Source organism: Brachyhypopomus gauderio, chromosome 5 (assembly GCF_052324685.1).
Source record: "Brachyhypopomus gauderio isolate BG-103 chromosome 5, BGAUD_0.2, whole genome shotgun sequence".
NCBI classification, from domain to species: domain Eukaryota; kingdom Metazoa; phylum Chordata; class Actinopteri; order Gymnotiformes; family Hypopomidae; genus Brachyhypopomus; species Brachyhypopomus gauderio.
In genome coordinates, this window is record NC_135215.1 from 32,191,397 (window position 1) to 32,210,369 (window position 18,973).

Consider the following 18,973-nt stretch of genomic DNA (forward strand, 5'->3'; position numbering starts at 1 on the left):
CTGTGACCTGAGGTCCGGTGCGGCGGGGGCGGCGAACGTAAGTTGTTGAGCGGGGGTGGCAAACGTTACACTCGTGACAGAGTGTTTTTTCAATAGCCCTGAAATAAATGCTCCGTTTTTTTTTTGGTCCGTATCCAGTTAATCAGGAATGAAATTGGGTCCGGACAGGACTGTGTTCGGGTCCGGATCCGGACCGTGGTCCGCCAGTTGAGTACCCCTGATATACACCAACACCTACACACACCTTCCTTCACCTGTTTCCTGCTCCCTGCCGGGCGGGGATGGGTCGCTAGCACGGGGCTGGGCTAGTTTGGATGAATGTGTGTCTTTGTCCTTGTCTCTTTTTGTATAGGTGGATGAATGAGTATGTGCTGGGGGGGGGGGGGGGGGGGGGGATATATGGGTGTGTGTGTTATGATGCCATGACAGGTGGTGAAACTCCATTTTGCACACGAGAAATTTCTCCTAATGGTGCATGTTGATCCGTCTCTGGCTGTTGCTACCAGATCAACCTGGCACTTGGTGTGCCCTATCCAAGGATCGCCTTTCAAGGCCCCCTCTGAGCAGAGTCACCACTCTCCCTCAAATGTCTTGTTGGCTTGTGACACCTCGCCATTCGAGTCGCAGTCGTTGTTTCCTATGATCCATACTTGCAACATCATCACCTACCCAATCAGGAACCTTACCGCTGTGAATGATAGCGTGAGACATGTTGTAGAATTGACCTGTTAATTGACCGGTTTGGTTTCACTGCAGCCGCAGTGACAATGGACATTGTACATGCTGTGTTTCCCTTACACCTCTCCTCCGGTGTGGGGGAGTAGACAGTTGACCCTCCTGTTAGGAAAAACAGCATGTAAAAAACCACAGCATAACTCTCATTCTGGCGGCTGCTCTGGAGCTCTTTTGCAGTGGGTGTGATGTGTCCATGTGGCTCTGCATTCCTGTACTCCTGTGCTCCTGTGGGTTTGTTCTTTTGGTTTCATTTTGTTTTACCAACCAACTTTATGTGTTGCAATCAGTTATCGTTAGACCTGAAGGACAAACCTGTAATCTTACCTTCAGTTATGCCCTGCTCTTGTGAATTTAGCTGCAAAGGAGGCAGTCTTGATTATTTTGTTATGCAATGTGAGGTGTATTGAGGTTTTCTAAAACTAAGGCTCCGTGTAGTCCAGATGCCAATGGGGTTCCTTCCATCAGACCTTCTAGTCCATTATCTATGACTAAGATGAGATGTTCTGTAGAAGGTGTACCTCCTGATTGTAAATCCCTTATGACCCATATTTTTTATCCTATTTGTTATGTGGGGAAGAAAAAGAGAGTAAAAGAGGCTACACAGCCAGGTTTCCAGTCTGTCCCAAAGACTATGCAGCCAGGTTTCCAGTCTGTCCCACCACACAGGTTTGTATTCCAGTCTTTTCAAGGGGCTGTGCAGCCAGGTTTCCAGTCTGTCCTGGCAGACAGGATTCCAGTTTGTCCCGCCTGACAGATGTCCAGTCTGTCCTGGGGGCTGCGCAGCCAGGCTTCCAGTCTGTCCCGTCAGACAGGTGTCCAGCCTGTCCCACCACACAGGTTTGTATTCCAGTCTTTTCCAGGGGCTGTGCAGCCAGGTTTCCAGTCTGTCCCGGCAGACAGGATTCCAGTTTGTCCCGCCTGACAGATGTCCAGTCTGTCCTGGGGGCTGCGCAGCCAGGCTTCCAGTCTGTCCCGTCAGACAGGTGTCCAGCCTGTCCCACCACACAGGTTTGTATTCCAGTCTTTTCCAGGGGCTGTGCAGCCAGGTTTCCAGTCTGTCCCGGCAGACAGGATTCCAGTTTGTCCCGCCTGACAGATGTCCAGTCTGTCCTGGGGGGCTGCGCAGCCAGGCTTCCAGTCTGTCCCGTCAGACAGGTGTCCAGCCTGTCCCACCACACAGGTTTGTATTCCAGTCTTTTCCAGGGGCTGTGCAGCCAGGTTTCCAGTCTGTCCCGGATTCCAGTTTGTAACATGTAGAAATACTTAATTTGTGGTGGAGGTTGGGAGCTCGATCAAAGCGCTGCCATTTTCCAGGTCTTCACCACGTGACTCCCAGCTGCTTGAACTTAAGTGCGGACTAAAACGGGAAAAGCTTCGAAACGTTTCGAAACTACGTGACGTAAAGAAACCCATTTTTGGAACAATCACATGACTTTCACCTTTTGATACAGACTTCGAAACAGTGTTTCGGAACACCGTGATTCAAATGAATCGATTCAGTTTGATATTGCGTTTCGAGTTTGACATCACTACCAGTCATCCTCAGCCTCTGCCTCCTACTGCTTCTGTCCCATCGTCACAGTTCTACAGAAAAATAACAAAGTGCGTGTGTTTGTAAGCTGACAAACCTTGAAGTAACTGTGTAGACCAGGGGTCGGCAACCTATGGCACACGTGCACGCGGAGGCATAATCAGTGGCACGTGACACGCTGGACCAGCATCAGCAAAAAAATATTAACAATAAAAAATCTCAGACAGAGAGCACGATCCTCCAATCGAAGTCGCTCCTCAACGCTCTGCTCAGCTGAGGCGTTTATACTTGGCGATCAATCGTGATATAATACTTAATTTGTGTCCATTTACACCCCCCCCCCCCCCGCTCAACAATTTAAACTTAAAGTTGGCACTCCATGTCTCAAAGGGTGCCGACCCCTGGTGTAGACTGTCAGTCAAGGTAGAGCTCAGGTTAACAGAGAGGTGATTGAAGTCCTCCACTCTGGTGCTTTGGGACTTAAAGGTATGACTGCCAAAAGGCAGAGGTTGGGCCATTCCAGTGCAACACACACATATGTGCCCACACATGCACCTACACACATATACATCTACACACCCATCTACACACATATATACACCCACATACAATCTCCCTCAAATACTAAACCATTCCAATAGTACAACAATCAAACAACAACAGACATCTCAGGACAGAAGATAAGCTGGTCTGAGTCCGAAACCAAGCGCCCCAAGCCCACTCCAGATACCCCCCCAACAGCCACCACTCTTATCTCCACCACCAAGGCACTCCTCTCTCAAAGGGAGGCCAGGGTTTTTTCTTCTCCATCTGAGTCAATGGATTCTACATAGTTCATACTATCACCCCCCCCCCCCCCGTCTACCTGGAGATGGCTGCATGTACATAACAATGGATGGCCTAATGGGATGCAAATGTCCCCAGCACTGCCCCCTGCAGGAGGCCAGGTAGAAAAAGTGTGGAATTAAAGTGCTGGTAGTGTTAAATTAGAGCAGCGTTTCTCAAAGTGTGGGGCGCAAAGTGTGGGTATTGCAGATGGGGCGCAAGCAATTGGAAGAAATGAACAGTGTGAACCAGGGCTAGATTCGGCCCTTTAGTGAATTTTTACCGGCCCCCCCCCGGTCAACAAATTACGTTCGGTCAACAAATCACGTTCAACACCCACCCACCCTGAACAAACCTCACGAAAGACCAGATAACCTGCAGAAAAACTCTCTTCCAGAGCAAGGTAGATATCTGCTTTTTTCTCACAGTGAAATATCGAACTTTGTAGTATCGAAATTTGTAGTAAATGAGAGCAGAGAAGGACTGGTAGGGAGAGGACAGGACTTCAGGCCACTGGTGAGGGGAGAGATGGAGAGATCAAAAAGAACAGAGAGGCTGAGTGAGACTGAGGAAGAGAGGTTGAGACAGACAAATAGATATGAGAAAGCCCCGTATCATCGATCTATGATGCATTTTCATGAAAAAAACGCATGTATGTGTTGTTTGCAGGAATGTGTTTCCACACAGCTCAATGCTGTGGTGTCTCATTTGGGTGTCCGCAAGGACAGTGGTGAGTAGTCTGACATTTTTCACACCCATGCAGTAGAAACCATAAAATAACTACTAATCGCTTGCTATCCCTACAGGGCACTACATCAGCCATGTAGCAGAGGATGGAGAAAGCTGGCTGTAATTCAATGATTCAGAAGTTGCAAGAACAAATGAGGCAGCCATCCTTAAGTGTGCGGCAACAACAGCCCACTTGCTCTTCTACATGCAAAGGTAGCAGCTCACCTTCTCTTAATAGACTCTTAATAGAAACACATTCCATAAGCTTATATATGTAGGTAGGAAATTAGCCTTTACCCTGCCCTAGGCCTTATAATCAAAATGTTACTGGGCACAATTAGAATCTTCCTTCCTAAATTACCGCTCACACTTGCGTGCCTGCATAAGATCTTTAACCCAGTAAAATAAATAGTTTTTCTCCACACTCTCATTAATCGTCAGTAGTTGGAACAGCATAGAGAAATAACCGACAGTACTGAGAAATAACCAACATTTACTCTTTATTTGCATATTTCAGGAGTGAACCTGAAGCTCTGATGTGACGTTGCTGACGTGATGATGTAGGACCAGATGCATCAGATGACGCTTCTTGTGTCCATTCACCATTAAGGACTTGTTAAACTTCACCTGTTACTTCAGGATTTTTTATAGAGGAGCTTTCTCCTACATGCATCATGTCACGCTCAGGCAAAATCAAGCGAAATAACTACTAATACCCTTTGTTTTGCATTGAGAGCCATTGTTAGCACACTACTTCTGGGCACTGAAGAGGGATGTTACTGGGACCAAATATAGGCAAAAATACACTGTACACTTTAGCAATACATTTTTACACATTTCAAATGTAATAATATCCTCATTCATGAATGAGTAAATAAAGTTCATGTAAAATGTACACCCTTGAAAACCATATTTAATAGAATAATTCTAATTCAAATTTAGCATAAAATGCATTATAAAATCAGGCTATTTAGGAATGAAAGTTCAAATATACAAGTGTAGTAGCACATAGGACATCTATTTACTAGGACTCATAAAATGTCCAGTGATGCCTAAAATGTAATCATTTTTGGGGGGGTACAAATGCAACTGTTTTTTTTTTTTACTTTTTTTGAGGGGAGTGGTTGGGGTGGCACGTCCCTTACACCTCCCGTGCTTCCTACGCCAATCTAAAATACAATATTAGCCCTTACATTAATTACTTCAAAGTGATTTAAGGCTTAGTGGACGTAATGTTTGGATATTAATTTAGAATCGCGCATTCATATACCTCTTCTTGACACTAGAGGGCAGTGTTCGACCGTGAGTCCTTATGGTCACTGTTCCTTATTTATTCAACACGTGTTTCAGCATGTTTCAATTAGAAAAATGCGCAGAGAAAATATTATTTGTGTTACAACGCTAAAGTCTGTATCATATTGCAGCCAGTGTTAATCTAGTTCTTAGTGGAATAAGTAGAATATATCTCACTACATGGCCCTGGGAACCGAGTGTGTCCCAGCGTGCCCTAGTAGAACTGAATCTCTTTGCTACCATTTCAGTTTGAAACATAATTAACCACGGAGACTGTGAGAAACTGATCACAGACTGGAACTTTCTTATTAAGTTAACCAGTATAAGATTTCATTTGGAAGCATTTAACAGACATCATGCAGCTTAGAAATAAAAAACCCACCAGAGGTGAGTGATTTGTAGTTTGTATGTCCCACATGTGAAGCATCTGTGCATTCACTACTGAATGTTGAATTGAATAAGATCAACTTATTATGTTTTATGTATGAAAGGGGAGATGGAATGAGAGAAAGGGAGTGTAATAGCCTTAACTGTTTCATTATAGATTGTCCTCTGTTTGCTTTGGCCATGCTACTATAAAACTACCATGCCTGTAAAGTGATAGCGCTGTAGTGCTGATGTAGAGCGAAGTGTGGTGCAGAGGTACCAAAGCACAGAAAGTGGTGGACGCAGGTCATATAATGTCCACGACCCCTGTGACACCAGTGCGTGGACCAGTAACCAAAGCAACACCAGGGTAAGATCTGGAATATTTGCTCTCACTGTGTAAAGTGCACCTGTCTTGTGGTTCCTCGACCGACAGTAGAGTTACAACATTCAGATTTTCCTTCCTTTGTTGATTCTAAGAATAGTCATTATGATTGTGACTGAATGAAGGCTTTTAATAAGAGGAGTGTCATAAACTTTCTTGTAGGTCAACCTGTAAAAATGAACAACTCTCAGTGCCGTTTGCCTTACGCTGTTGAATTTCAGCTTATAGGTAATGTGAATGGGAGTGAGCACATCATAAAGAAGAGAGCGGAGAACGTGGTGGTGGTGTTGGGTGGTGTTGGGTGGTGTTGGGTGGTGTTGGGTGGTGTTGGGGGGGGTTGGGTGGTGTTGGGGGGGGTTGGGTGGTGTTGGGTGGTGTTGGGGGGGGTTGGGTGGTGTTGGGGGGGTTGGGTGGTGTTGGGGGGGGGTTGGGTGGTGTTGGGGGGGTTGGGTGGTGTTGGGTGGTGTTGGGTGGTGTTGGGGGGTGTTGGGTGGTGTTGGGTGGTGTTGGGTGGTGTTGGGGGGGGTTGGAGGGAGGCACATGAGACAGCAACAGACTGAAAGCCATGAGAAACGGCTGGAGTGTATAGCCATTATCAGCCTTTCTGTACGACTCTTGCCAACTTCCTCCCCTTGTCATTTTGACAGACAGGGTTAGGCATGGGGAGGGGTGGTGGGGGTGGTAGTCTTTTTATCACTCCATTCTCCCTATCTCTTGATCCTCTCCTCTTTAGTCTTCAGGAAGTGAAGATGCACTATGCTTTTGTGTGGAGCACTGCTATGAACACGGGCAAATGGCTTTGATACAGATGTTTGTACTAGGCCTGGACTTTCATGTGAGACTTGATTAATATTTTTATCTATCTTTTTGTTTAATCAAAAAGACATAAATATGCCATATTTGTTCACAAATGGCTTAAACATTCATATAAACATTCATATAATGCTTAAGTGCACTTCCCGATGCTGTTTAAGAGATTACTATAAAAACATGCATCTGATCATTCAACATTTATAGACAGAAACAGTGAAATTCAAGGTGACTACACATTTAATTATTTACAGTGTATTTGAAACCCTTTTGAGTCCCAAACTTAATGAAATTAATTACAGTTCATTTACAAGCAACATAATGATTTGTGCACAGCTACCTGTAATTTGCATCTACCTGTAATTAATTGTGCAGCTATCTGTAATTGATTAAATAATAATATTCGGTTCTCACATTTGTGTTTTCCTACATAGATAGCATTGTAGAAAAAACGGAAGACATAAAAGCATCTTGATGGAAGTAATTATTGTGCTACACAGCAAAAACATTGCTCATACTTAGCCAGCTATACCAAGCTAAACTTCTAAACTTGACTCAAGCTGTTTAAACATTCAGTGACCCATATACAGCTTTGTAGCTATGTATTAGGCCCACTACAAGCTCTTATGGTCGGCCTCTGGGTCCTGAATGTTTGTCTATTAGCTAAATGCTAACTAGAAGACCCTCCTACTCATATCATCTTAAACTTTGGCCAGTACATTTCAAATGATTAATTTAGGTAGGAAGGCTGAAAGCCTTCTACAAATTGAAGTTTTCCTTTTACATTGATTTTCTGTCTTCCTTCTACACTTCACTGGCCGTAGAAACCATCATGTCACCATAAAAGGATAAGCCATCAGCTTTTAGAAAGCATGCTCTTGGTTTCTTCTGTCCTTTTGTTCAGGTACTGACAAGACATGGCCTTGAGTTAAGCCCTTGGGAATCTGAGTTCAGTTGGAGTTCAGCTGCAACATTTGATTGGTGGATAATCTTTCTCATTAGGTTTAGTGAATCATTAATGAGACTTAACCACCACTAGTGGTGCTTTTTGGGACAGGAGGTAGTGTATGAATATCTACCCTTCATTGAAGTTGCCCTTCACCTTGATCTGAGATCAGCTTTGCCATTTCGTAATGTGAAGATTAAAACCAGGCAAGTAGACTTTAGACCAAGCTGGAAGTTGAGGGGGCCTGCCAGGTCTGTTTGTTTACCAGATTGGTAATCTAGAGTTTCTTGGTACTAATCCACAAATAATCAGGCTCTGATAGTTTTTACTTTTTAATAAAATGAATACAAATCCTCTTATTTAGTTACTTGTTACATAAACAGAACAGGGAGAATAGTTAAGTTGTATGAGATTTGTTGTTTATGGGAAAGCACATTATATCTGTGGAGTTTGATCAAGAAGCTCACTCTTACCTCACTCTAACCTCAGTTCAGCTTCATGGTGAGATTCATTCAGATTTAAAGGAGTAAAGAGAGAAAGGAAAGATCAAGTCATGATGGTTCTAAGCTTCCATTGTCTACGTGTCTGACCTTAACACTGGGATGAGCAATTGTGATTCTTCAGAGCAATTATAATGAAACCTTTGAGGATCTTCTTACTTACTGTAATGGGACTATTTCTGTTTCTTGGGAGCTGATTTACACACCGAGAGGCAGAGGAGCGTGTGCCGAAGAGTACTGCGTTTTCTGCAAGTGTGAAAAAGAGATGTGTCTAATCCACATATCAAACACTACACTCTCAAGAACACACACATACAGCATGAACACATTCAAACAAAAAAAAAATCCTTTGTTGTGTCACTAGACAAGCCATCTCACTTTCATGACTGCATTATATATTTTTCTTGTTTTTTTTGTTCTGTTTCCTTTTAATTATCTTCCCCATTGTTGAGTTTGGTCTGAAAGTGTCACAAGAAGAGTGGCAGCTTATTTCCAGCTAAATAAATAACCCAACAGGCAGAGCATTAGGTGCATTTAGCTTATCTGCAAGCTTTCTGAATGACTTCAAAGCACAATATGAAACTGGTTAAATGACAAGCGTGAGGAGACAGCTATTTCAAAGGTCCAGGCCATCTGGTCTTGAACATTCTCCCGTAAACCAGTGTGGGCTTGTACTGTAAAAGGACAGAGCTATTCAGGTGTTGTACATTGTATACTGTATATACCTTCACATCCATACATCACTGACTTTAAATCATCAATGAAAGGTTCCAGATTTCATTTGTGTTTAAAACACACAAAATAAAATATGTGCTACTTCACTGTATGCATTTCATTAACTTGCAAAAATCTGAGTTTGAATATAGAAATATAACTTAATCTATGCTAAATGTATTGTCATCAACAGAGGCCTCGTATTTGACTTATTACTCCTTTGTTCTCCTGTGGCAATGGAAGAGTAAACTGTAGCCATTAATCTTGATGCTTCATGACATCCTTACATGGCCACGTCGTCCTTTGATGTTATATACAGCTACAAGATAGTCTTAAATTTAAATGTATTTACGCAATTTAGTACTCAGTGATGTTGATACTGACTTTCGCTGTCCAGGGAAACACCAGCCGTTATCACACCTTCCCCCTTTAGAACATCCTCAGACCTCAGTGTCAGCAGTCAGAAGAAATGGCACCATTCCTCAGACTAAATGACCTCGGGTCTGCATGAGAGCAATGCTGTGTCTCAACTCTCGTTCATCTGAAATCGGAGTCGGAAAGCTCTTGAAAAGTTGTCAGGCGACACGTTTCCTTATTGTGTAAATAGTGTCTTAAATTTTAAAATGGGGAGTACAGATATAGGTATTCTCTGCCAACCGTTGAAACCTATCTTCATGTGTTTGTGTCTACATATACGTGTATGCTTTGCACTTCTGATATATTGGCTTAACTTCGCAGGTTGAAGCCAACTATTGAGAGGCTTATTGCCTTCATGCTTTGCCGGCGAATATTTAAATTTACAGTTATCATCAGAGTGCGCTTTTGAACATAGCTGTTTATCTGTGGCATTTGGTGAAATTACATCGTTCCATCGTTCATAATTAGTACAAAAAAATTAGGATAAGAAAACCAATAATGTTATCACTTGAGGCACATTGTGGAATGTAAAGTTAGACAAGCCCAAATTAAATTCAAAAGTCACATTAAAAAAGTCCTCTCATCATGTATTACTCTAAAATGAACACTGAAGCTCTCTTAGAGTAATAATGTGCATTACCTAGACTTACTGCTCTGACTACTTGGGTCCAGATCTCATCCTCTAGATAACTGTATAAGATCAATAACACTTTATGCCCTTTACCTACATAAAAAAACTTAATGTTTTAAACTTAAGGTGATTTAAACAATGTTACCTTGTCATTTGGTTTGGAATACCATAATTCCCTCATGTTTCACGGGTGCATGTATTATACAGATACCTAATTTTAGAACGGGCTAACTGTTTTAATTTAAAATCTGAATTCTATTTTCTTTTCAGCAGTGGGGAAAATGGAGGGAAAAGCAGAAGGCTGAAGGAAGGGCCGAGACCGGGTCACGTGTGCGGGTCGCACTGAACCCTCCAGAGATGCACTCGGCACCATTCATCAACTACCACCGCCGTCTGAGCTGGGTTGGTCGTGGAAGGTTGTCTCCATCCCTCACTTGGAACAGAAGACCATGAAGTAAGGTCTGTTTGCCTCTTCTTCATCTTTAAATGGTTAAAACACTTCTGATTTGGACTGCTTATCTTAAACATATTGCAGTGTACACCGTGTGTAAGGCTTTGTCAAGTATTCCAGTGATGGGTATTCCCAGGCAAGATGTCCTATAGTGGGAATGTTAACTTGTGGTTCTGGTTCTGGTTCTGGCTGAGCCTCGTTTCGATCTTCTCTTCAATCTCCTCTCTATGCTGACGATGGCACTGCTGAAGTGAAAAGCATTATGACTAATAATTTAGGTGAAATATGACACACGTAATGTATAATGTTATATGACACACGTAATGGCATGTGGGAAATTTAAACTGTTAAATGTTTTTTTGAAGCTGAGTCTTGTTGCATTCCTAATGAATGGTACATCCAGACTCATGTACCTCCTGTGCATAATATATATGTTTTTATAATGTGTATAACTCAATTCCTCTCATACATCAAGCTTAATTCAGAAGCTGTATGTAATTTAAATAACATTTAATCAAACGTATAGTTTAATGTGTGCTATTTTGCATGGCAGGGATAGTTTACATGAGCCAAATTAGTACAGCATCATTTCATGAATTTGTTAGAGGTTGTGTGAGAAACATCATAAGAATGTTTGACACATTTTCCAAACATCACCTTGTAGGCAGGTAAAGTTGTTAGACAGCAAACATTGTTACAGCACAGGAAGCACCAGTGCTTGTTGTAGTGGGCTCTCCACGAAAATACCTGAAGGGAAACTTCAACAGAGGAGATATGTGGACAGGCTTTCCCTCACCCATTAAAATGTCTCCCAAAGCCCACACAGACGTGAAGAGGAAGACCAGATATTTTTTTTTATCAATGCACAGATAAAGGCTTATCTCCTACAGATGCCTTCCTATCCCTCTGGCATTAGTGTTCTGGCCCTGTTTCTCACTGGTTCCAGTGGGAATGTTGCGACGGTATCGGTGTGGTGTGGTGGCGGCCGGCTGAGGATCTTAGTTTGCCGTCTGTCGCCTAGCCATCTCTTACCAATAAGACAAACGAGCGGTCAGGATCAGCAGTGCAGATCTCAGAAGCAAACAATGAGGATAGGCCACCTGGGCCCTTATTCATGGCCCGAGTGATACCTGAGAGTGCTTCCATTTGGAAAAGGAAGCATGTAAAACACCTCATAAACTTTTATTAAGCCTTGTCAGTTGTCTGTGAATGCACAAAAGCACTCACCCCTCATTTTACTATTTTAAGAACAATAAAACCTATGTCTAATTTAGGAAGTCACAATGTTAAAAGGTCTAAAAAGGTAATTTTCTTGTGTCTGTGTGTGTGTGTGTATGTGTATGTGTGTGTGTGTGTGTGTGTGTGTGTGTGTGTGTGTGTGTGTGTGTGTGTGTGTGTGTGTGTGCGTGGCCAAGTATGCGTGTGTTTATTTGCTGAAAGGTGTCATTTTCAGTGACGTCTCCTAATCTGTCAAGGGACGACTAGAGATGAAACTACACTTTGTTCTCTGTGTGCTGGCCAGCCAACAACAGATCACACAATCAGGTCTACACACATTCCTTCATCTCAGGCTAACCTACATGTGCATATGAATATTTACATGTTTAGTTTTCATATTGTTGTTGCACATGCAAGACTATTTTGTGAACTCTCTTCAGACAAAGATTTTTATAACCAACCTATGCTTATGTGTATATATCACAATGTCAGATGTATTATTAAAATATTGACATATATTGACATATTTTAATGTGTATTATTTAAATATTTTAACGTACAAACCTGAGCTGAATAGATCTTTTTAATGCGATGCGATGAGTCTTAATGCACATTTATGAGTTCTGCCTCAGAGGTAGAGGTCAGGAGAGGTAAGCTTTGAATCCTGGCACTCTGCTGCTTTGTACCGCCTCTGTACATCCTCTCTTTTTAGTACATTTTTAAAATCATTCAGAAAATCATTTGTGTGGCCTAGATCACTGTTTGACAATAAGACCACACATGGAATTTGACTGTTCCACTGAGTCTAAACCCTCACTCCACTCACCACTGAGTCTTAACTAAACCCTCACTCCACTCACCACTGAGTCTTAACTAAACCCTCACTCAACTCACCACTGAGTCTTAACTAAATCCTCACTCCACTCACCACTGTGTCTTAACTAAACCCTCACTCCACTCACCACTGAGTCTTAACTAAACCCTCATTCCACTCACCACTGAGTCTTAACTAAACCCTCACTCCACTCACCACTGTGTCTTAACTAAACCCTCACTCCACTCACCACTGAGTCTTAACTAAACCCTCACTCCACTCACCACTGAGTCTTAACTAAACCCTCACTCCACTCACCACTGAGTCTTAACTAAACCCTCACTCCACTCACCACTGAGTCTTAACTAAATCCTCACTCCACTCACCACTGTGTCTTAACTAAACCCTCACTCCACTCACCACTGAGTCTTAACTAAATCCTCACTCCACTCACCACTGAGTCTTAACTAAACCCTCACTCCACTCACCACTGAGTCTTAACTAAACCCTCACTCCACTCACCACTGAGTCTTAACTAAACCCTCACTCCACTCACCACTGAGTCTTAACTAAATCCTCACTCCACTCACCACTGTGTCTTAACTAAACCCTCACTCCACTCACCACTGTGTCTTAACTAAACCCTCACTCCACTCACCACTGAGTCTTAACTAAACCCTCACTCCACTCACCACTGTGTCTTAACTAAACCCTCACTCCACTCACCACTGAGTCTTAACTAAATCCTCACTCCACTCACCACTGAGTCTTAACTAAACCCTCACTCCACTCACCACTGAGTCTTAACTAAACCCTCACTCCACTCACCACTGAGTCTTAACTAAACCCTCACTCCACTCACCACTGAGTCTTAACTAAACCCTCACTCCACTCACCACTGAGTCTTAACTAAATCCTCACTCCACTCACCACTGAGTCTTAACTAAACCCTCACTCCACTCACCACTGAGTCTTAACTAAACCCTCACTCCACTCACCACTGAGTCTTAACTAAACCCTCACTCCACTCACCACTGAGTCTTAACTAAACCCTCACTCCACTCTCTAGATCTCTCTAGATCTCAACATTCCTCTCATCAGCAGAACCTCATATGGGTGCTCTTGAAATACTTTTTTTTAAACATATTTTAAGATGGAATAAATTAGGTCCTCTAAACTTACCTAATATGCTCTAGACTGATCGGGGATGCTCATTTATCACTGCATGTTTCTTTTGTCCTATTTTTAGATTTTAACTATTGCAGGGAATTCCTCTTATCTAAATCCAATAATTATATTGTACAGGATGTGAAAACAGCGCCCACCTCTTTCTTGTTCTTTGTAATTCTTCCCCTTTGAATGATAACACGTAACATATGCTTCAGATTGCTTCTGTATATCTGTCATGTCAAAACCCATAACAATAATCATGCAGATCTTGCCAAAAATAGTATAATTCTTCATTCACAGTTCGGCGGATATTCACTTCATGTGTTTTCCTCAACGTGGATACATTTTTTTTACTGCTAAATATTTTTTGTCAACTGTCAACTCCATGAGCTGCATAAACAAACTGTCCAAGCTGGGACCGTTTATTTACAGTTTAAACGAAGCCAACATCAGTCAATTATCTTTTTGGATGGTTCTTTTTAGATTAGCTTGATAAAAGCAACCTTGTCATTCTGAGGTATGTTATTTTTCCCAGTACACTGCTGAGACCAGACCACGGACAAAACTCCTGGCCAACCTAATGTGGACGCTGGCTCCCCTGTCCTTAGCCCAGAGTTAATGAAGCGCTGGTGCAGATAAGTGGCCTAACCCTAAAATGTGGTACTTACACATTCTGGGAAGAGTGAATTCAGTTTGCAGAGCTTAACAAAGGCCCTAAGGCCCTCTGTGAAAGGACTCCCACCACATTTGATGTCCAATTAGTACCTTGCCATAATCCCCCAGTCCTTTCAGTGTAAAAGTGAAGAATGAATGCACCCAGGGAAGGCGGGGGAGGGGGTGGGGGTTGGCTCCACTGCTCTCCTGACCATGTTAGAAAAGACCCATCTCTGGAGAATCTCCGGAAAGTACCTCATACAGCGCCTGTACAAAAAACCTCAACTGCTGTGAATATCCAGTTATTGGCTATTTCCTTTTCTGTTTCAGTTTGATCGAAACCTGACCGAGACTCATAAACCAAACAGGCCTCTTTTCCAAGTGGTAGTGAATTATATATCCTCTTCTACTCTTCCAGAACAAAAAAAATAAATAGTGAGTTGACATGCGCTCTTTAAAGCTTTAACACACACACACACACACACACACACACACACACACACACACACACACACACACACACACACACACACACACACACATACACAAATCCCCTAAGCAAACATGTGCAGTTCCTGCCATCCTCTGTATGACAAACTGGGCATTGACAAGAAGACTAGAATGGATAATTTATTTCTGAATCCCGCTGGTGCTGGTTCTGAGCCTTCCCAGCTATATATAGTGCTCTTACTGGGAGTGCTCTTGAAGAGAGTGAATGGGTCCACTTTTCCCCATGCAAGGTGGACGGGCCCTGGCTGTGTGACCCTCAAATGGCATCCAGACTGTGTACCTTCAGGAAGGTTTACGTTCAGGGTTTCAGTATCGTAAATTAAGCAAATGAAGACATTAGTGGAGATAATTGGTGTAGAGGGGAGACATGCACACCCTAGAGCAGAGAGAAGTCCAGACGTGACCACATGTATGAGACATCTTGGCCATGGGGTGGAGAAGTTAACTTGTGTGTGTGTGTGTGTGTGTGTGTGTGTGTGTGTGTGTGTGTGTGTGTGTGTGTGTGTGTGTGTGTGTGTGTGTTTTGTTTTAAAAGGAATGCAAACACTACCAATGTAAATAAATAAACAAATTTAAAAAAAAAAACCTTTGAAAGAGACACTCCACATTTTTTAAGGAACATCTTTGCTAGCCATTCTGTATCCTGGTGTGTAACAGGCTAAACACTGTTGAGTTCAGGGAGCATTGCATCATTTTGGTTTTCCATGTTCCAGTGCACATACAATTCAATAGAAAATGTATCATGGACTCCTCAAAAGGAAGGTTTGCTGACATACATACATACACTTTATCTGGAATGTGTGTAGTGCAGAGAGTGCACTAACAATGCAATGGCAGATGAAGCTTAATTGAGCACATCAGCTGTTGTCCGAGGTGCTGGGAGACATTATAGGAGAGTTGCTAGCTAGGAACCTCAGCAAAATGTGCATGTTTGACCCACAGTCTCTGATTCCATGAATCATCAGTGTTGGGAACGTTACTTTAAAAAAGTAATTAGTTATAGTTACTCACTACTTGTACAAAAAAGTAACTGAGTTAGTAACTGAATTACTCTATAATAAAAGTAACTCGTTACCAGGGAAAGTAACTATTTGCATTACAGTTACAAAAAAGCTATATGCCAATGAATAAGGATTTTTTGAAAAAGCAGTTTTCACAGTCAGTTGAAATGAGTAGATCAGAAAGGTGTTTAACTTTTGATATTTATTGCATATCCACAGACCAGTGCAGGATAAAATACTTTAAAATCCCAAATCTTGCAAAATGCAAAAGTAAACTGTTACACTATATAAAGTGCATTTACATCTATCAAAATAAATTCTCTCAACCTGAGACAACTGGTTTGTTCACAACAGAAGTAAACTTAACAATAAAACCTCTATTCTTAATTAAATAAACCAAATACCCAGTCTGGTAGACATTCAGGAACTTCATTTTCTTAAATAATGTTTATATAGCCACCTTGAAAAAGCAAATTTTTTTTCGGCTTGCTCCTGACTCGCCATTTCTGTCTCTTCTCCATTTGTGTCACGTGTCACTGGCGTGCATCAGCGCGCGTGTAAAAACACTGGATCTGATTGGCTACCATAACGCTGTCTTAGCCAATCGCTTGCTGACTTGTTAAGTTAAACAGGTATTACACCGAGAACTGTGACCTATCGAGATCTGTTACCCCCCACTAGCCTGGGCAGCGGTCTGCTCGGATTACTGTTAGTATATCGATATATAGTAACGCACCGCTTTTAATGACCAGTAACGTTAATGGCGTTGTAACGACAGGAAAAGTAATTAATTATATTATCCCGTTACTGACAAAATGACGCTGTTACCTAGCGCTGTTATTTTTAACGCCGTTATTCACAACACTGTGAATCATGAATACCGTTCCAAAGAATTCAGTATGGGCAAACCCCGCATTCTGTGTCACATCACGAGCAGATTATGTAACATTCAGCTGACCCACCACCCCTGCTGTAGCCCTGATGGCTCTGTCACTGTGAGCAGCCTTGAAACAACAGCACAGCCAGCACCCCACCAGCCCCAACACCCCCATCATCCAGACCAACCCCCAACACCCCCAACAGTCCCCACCACCCACAACAGCCCCCAACCTTTCAGCCATCTCCAAAAGTGAAGACGTGAAGCACAACAGTAGTCCGTGACAGCCAACTTCCTCCGGCACACACTCCCAGCCGCACACACACAAACTCCCAGCCGCACACACACTCAATCCCAGCCGCACACACACTCTTCCACGGCACCCTCAGCCCCTTCCAGCCTCTCGTGGCCCCTCTCCTCTCTGACATCATCGGGTGGCTGTAGCCATGGGAAGGCGAGCATGTGAGCTTCCCCAAGTCATTAAGGGCAGGCTTGAAAAGACTGTCACCAGGCAGGAGATAAGCCTGCAAGCGTTGGTGTAATAAGGCCCGAATAAAGCCTCCACTGTGGGCAGCCCCCCCTGGACACTGAGCCCCGGATTAGAGACAGAAGAGGAGGAAGTCAATGGACCTCCACAAAAATATTAACTGAGGGGAACGGGGTGGGGGAGGGTGGCAGGGTGAATGGCTAACTTATCAGCATCCTGAGATGGGCCGGTGAACCCTGTGGGCTCAGGTGGTCATACAGATATGGCAGGAGTGAAGGTGCTGCACAGGGACGTGGTTCTGCCGGGGACGAGGGGCTATTGTGGCTTTAAGAGACGTTCTAAGAGACGCACACGGTCCGACCTCTGGCTTTCAGCACCTGAAACCTGAGCCGAATGGATAAGTGAGATCTCCAACCCTGTGAGTGGGGACCCTCAAGTCTGCTTAACTCAAGGGGAAAAATCCCTGATTCTGTCATAAAGTTGGCCGATCTGATACACAAGGGGTGCTTGTCAGTCACAGAATGAGAAAAATGTTATACGCGCGCGCGCGCGCGCGTGTGTGTGTGTGTGTGTGTGTGTGTGTGTCTTAAAGGCAGTTAGACTAGTATTTTTTCCTTCCTGTGGGTTATTATAGATAAGATCATGGCCAACGGTTGCAGCTGGGCTAGGAAGTCAGGGTGGGGGTGGAGTGCAGTCTTCACAAAGTCTTTCCTCAGGGACAGGATATAGTGCTGGACTGCTTCATTAAATCTGTCCAATAAAACAGGATTAGGGGTCATTTGGGAAATTCTGACCCACACTGACTGCTCAACCACAAAGTTCAACACTCATCCTATACTAATTATACAGAAAGGTTACAGTAATTACATCAGACAGCTGATGAAGGACCTCTGTCTTAAATGTCCCGTTTCTCTGGAAACGTTGTGTCCTTCGCTACAGTTATTCATATCTCTGCCTGTAAACGTTTTGAATTCAGCATGAGCAAACTGGAACCTGTGTTGGGTTTCATCTCAGGGTGTCTTTACATGTGTTTGGCGGAAACGCATTTCACAGTATAACAAAAGAAACAGGTACCTCTTCATAATCATTGTGAGATTAGTGTAGCTCCTCTTAGACGTAGCATCTCAGCAGCTCAGCAGTTTATTGGTTTAAACTGGTTTATTTTTGCTAAGACACAAAGAGTGGGCCTTATAGCACAATTTTTGAAACAACTAACCCATGTAGCCTATCTATTGACCTGGTGCGCTAAACCTTAAGCACATTCTCTGCCTTACACTCATTTTGAAATTCTAAAACACACTTTTTGCAAAACATTTAATACAGTTGTTCATATAAGACACAAAATTCAAAACTGAAAACCTTTTAGAAAACACTGCCACGCAACTGCTACACTCACCTACCAAAATTCATACCCAGCTCTCACATGTTACAACACTTCTAGCTAATTTTTACAAATCTTTAGACATCAAAACCTAATTCCTATAGAGAGGCCACAAGTTGCAAATCTTTCCACATCAGTGGAGTCTAATACTGCATAGAGATGATGATGAAGACTACGAGAATGAGGAAGAGGATGAGCAACCATAATGGATGAGATCAGAGAGACTCTGGTTGACCAAGTGGTCAAGCTCATGCTTTGGGTTTTCTGGAGGCAAAGGGTCCAACCTTATCTGTGCTGCTACACTGTAGCATCATCCAGACAATTCAAAATGAGAATAGATAAGTAGACCTATCCTCTATACATACTACATCATGTACTAGACTACCCCTTGCTGGGGGTACGATGGCGGCTAGTCACCTCAGAACAGAAAGAGACCATCGTCAATATGGTCAGAGCAAACAACTACAACAGCACATCATTACTGACAACGTCATCAGCAACATCCATTCAGTGAGTCTATCTGGACTG

At 42.9% G+C, this 18,973-nt stretch overlaps 2 long non-coding RNA genes across 2 annotated transcripts; both read left to right on the forward strand.

The window, feature by feature from the left end:
* The first annotated feature begins 379 nt into the window (after positions 1–379).
* LOC143513909 (uncharacterized) lies at positions 380–4,829 on the forward strand. Its single transcript, XR_013130725.1, has 3 exons — positions 380–3,821; positions 3,898–4,033; positions 4,338–4,829. It is a non-coding gene; the product is annotated as an uncharacterized LOC143513909 (long non-coding RNA).
* Positions 4,830–4,935: 106 nt separating this feature from the next.
* LOC143513910 (uncharacterized) lies at positions 4,936–12,011 on the forward strand. Its single transcript, XR_013130726.1, has 3 exons — positions 4,936–5,500; positions 10,153–10,341; positions 11,749–12,011. It is a non-coding gene; the product is annotated as an uncharacterized LOC143513910 (long non-coding RNA).
* The last annotated feature ends 6,962 nt before the right edge of the window (positions 12,012–18,973 follow it).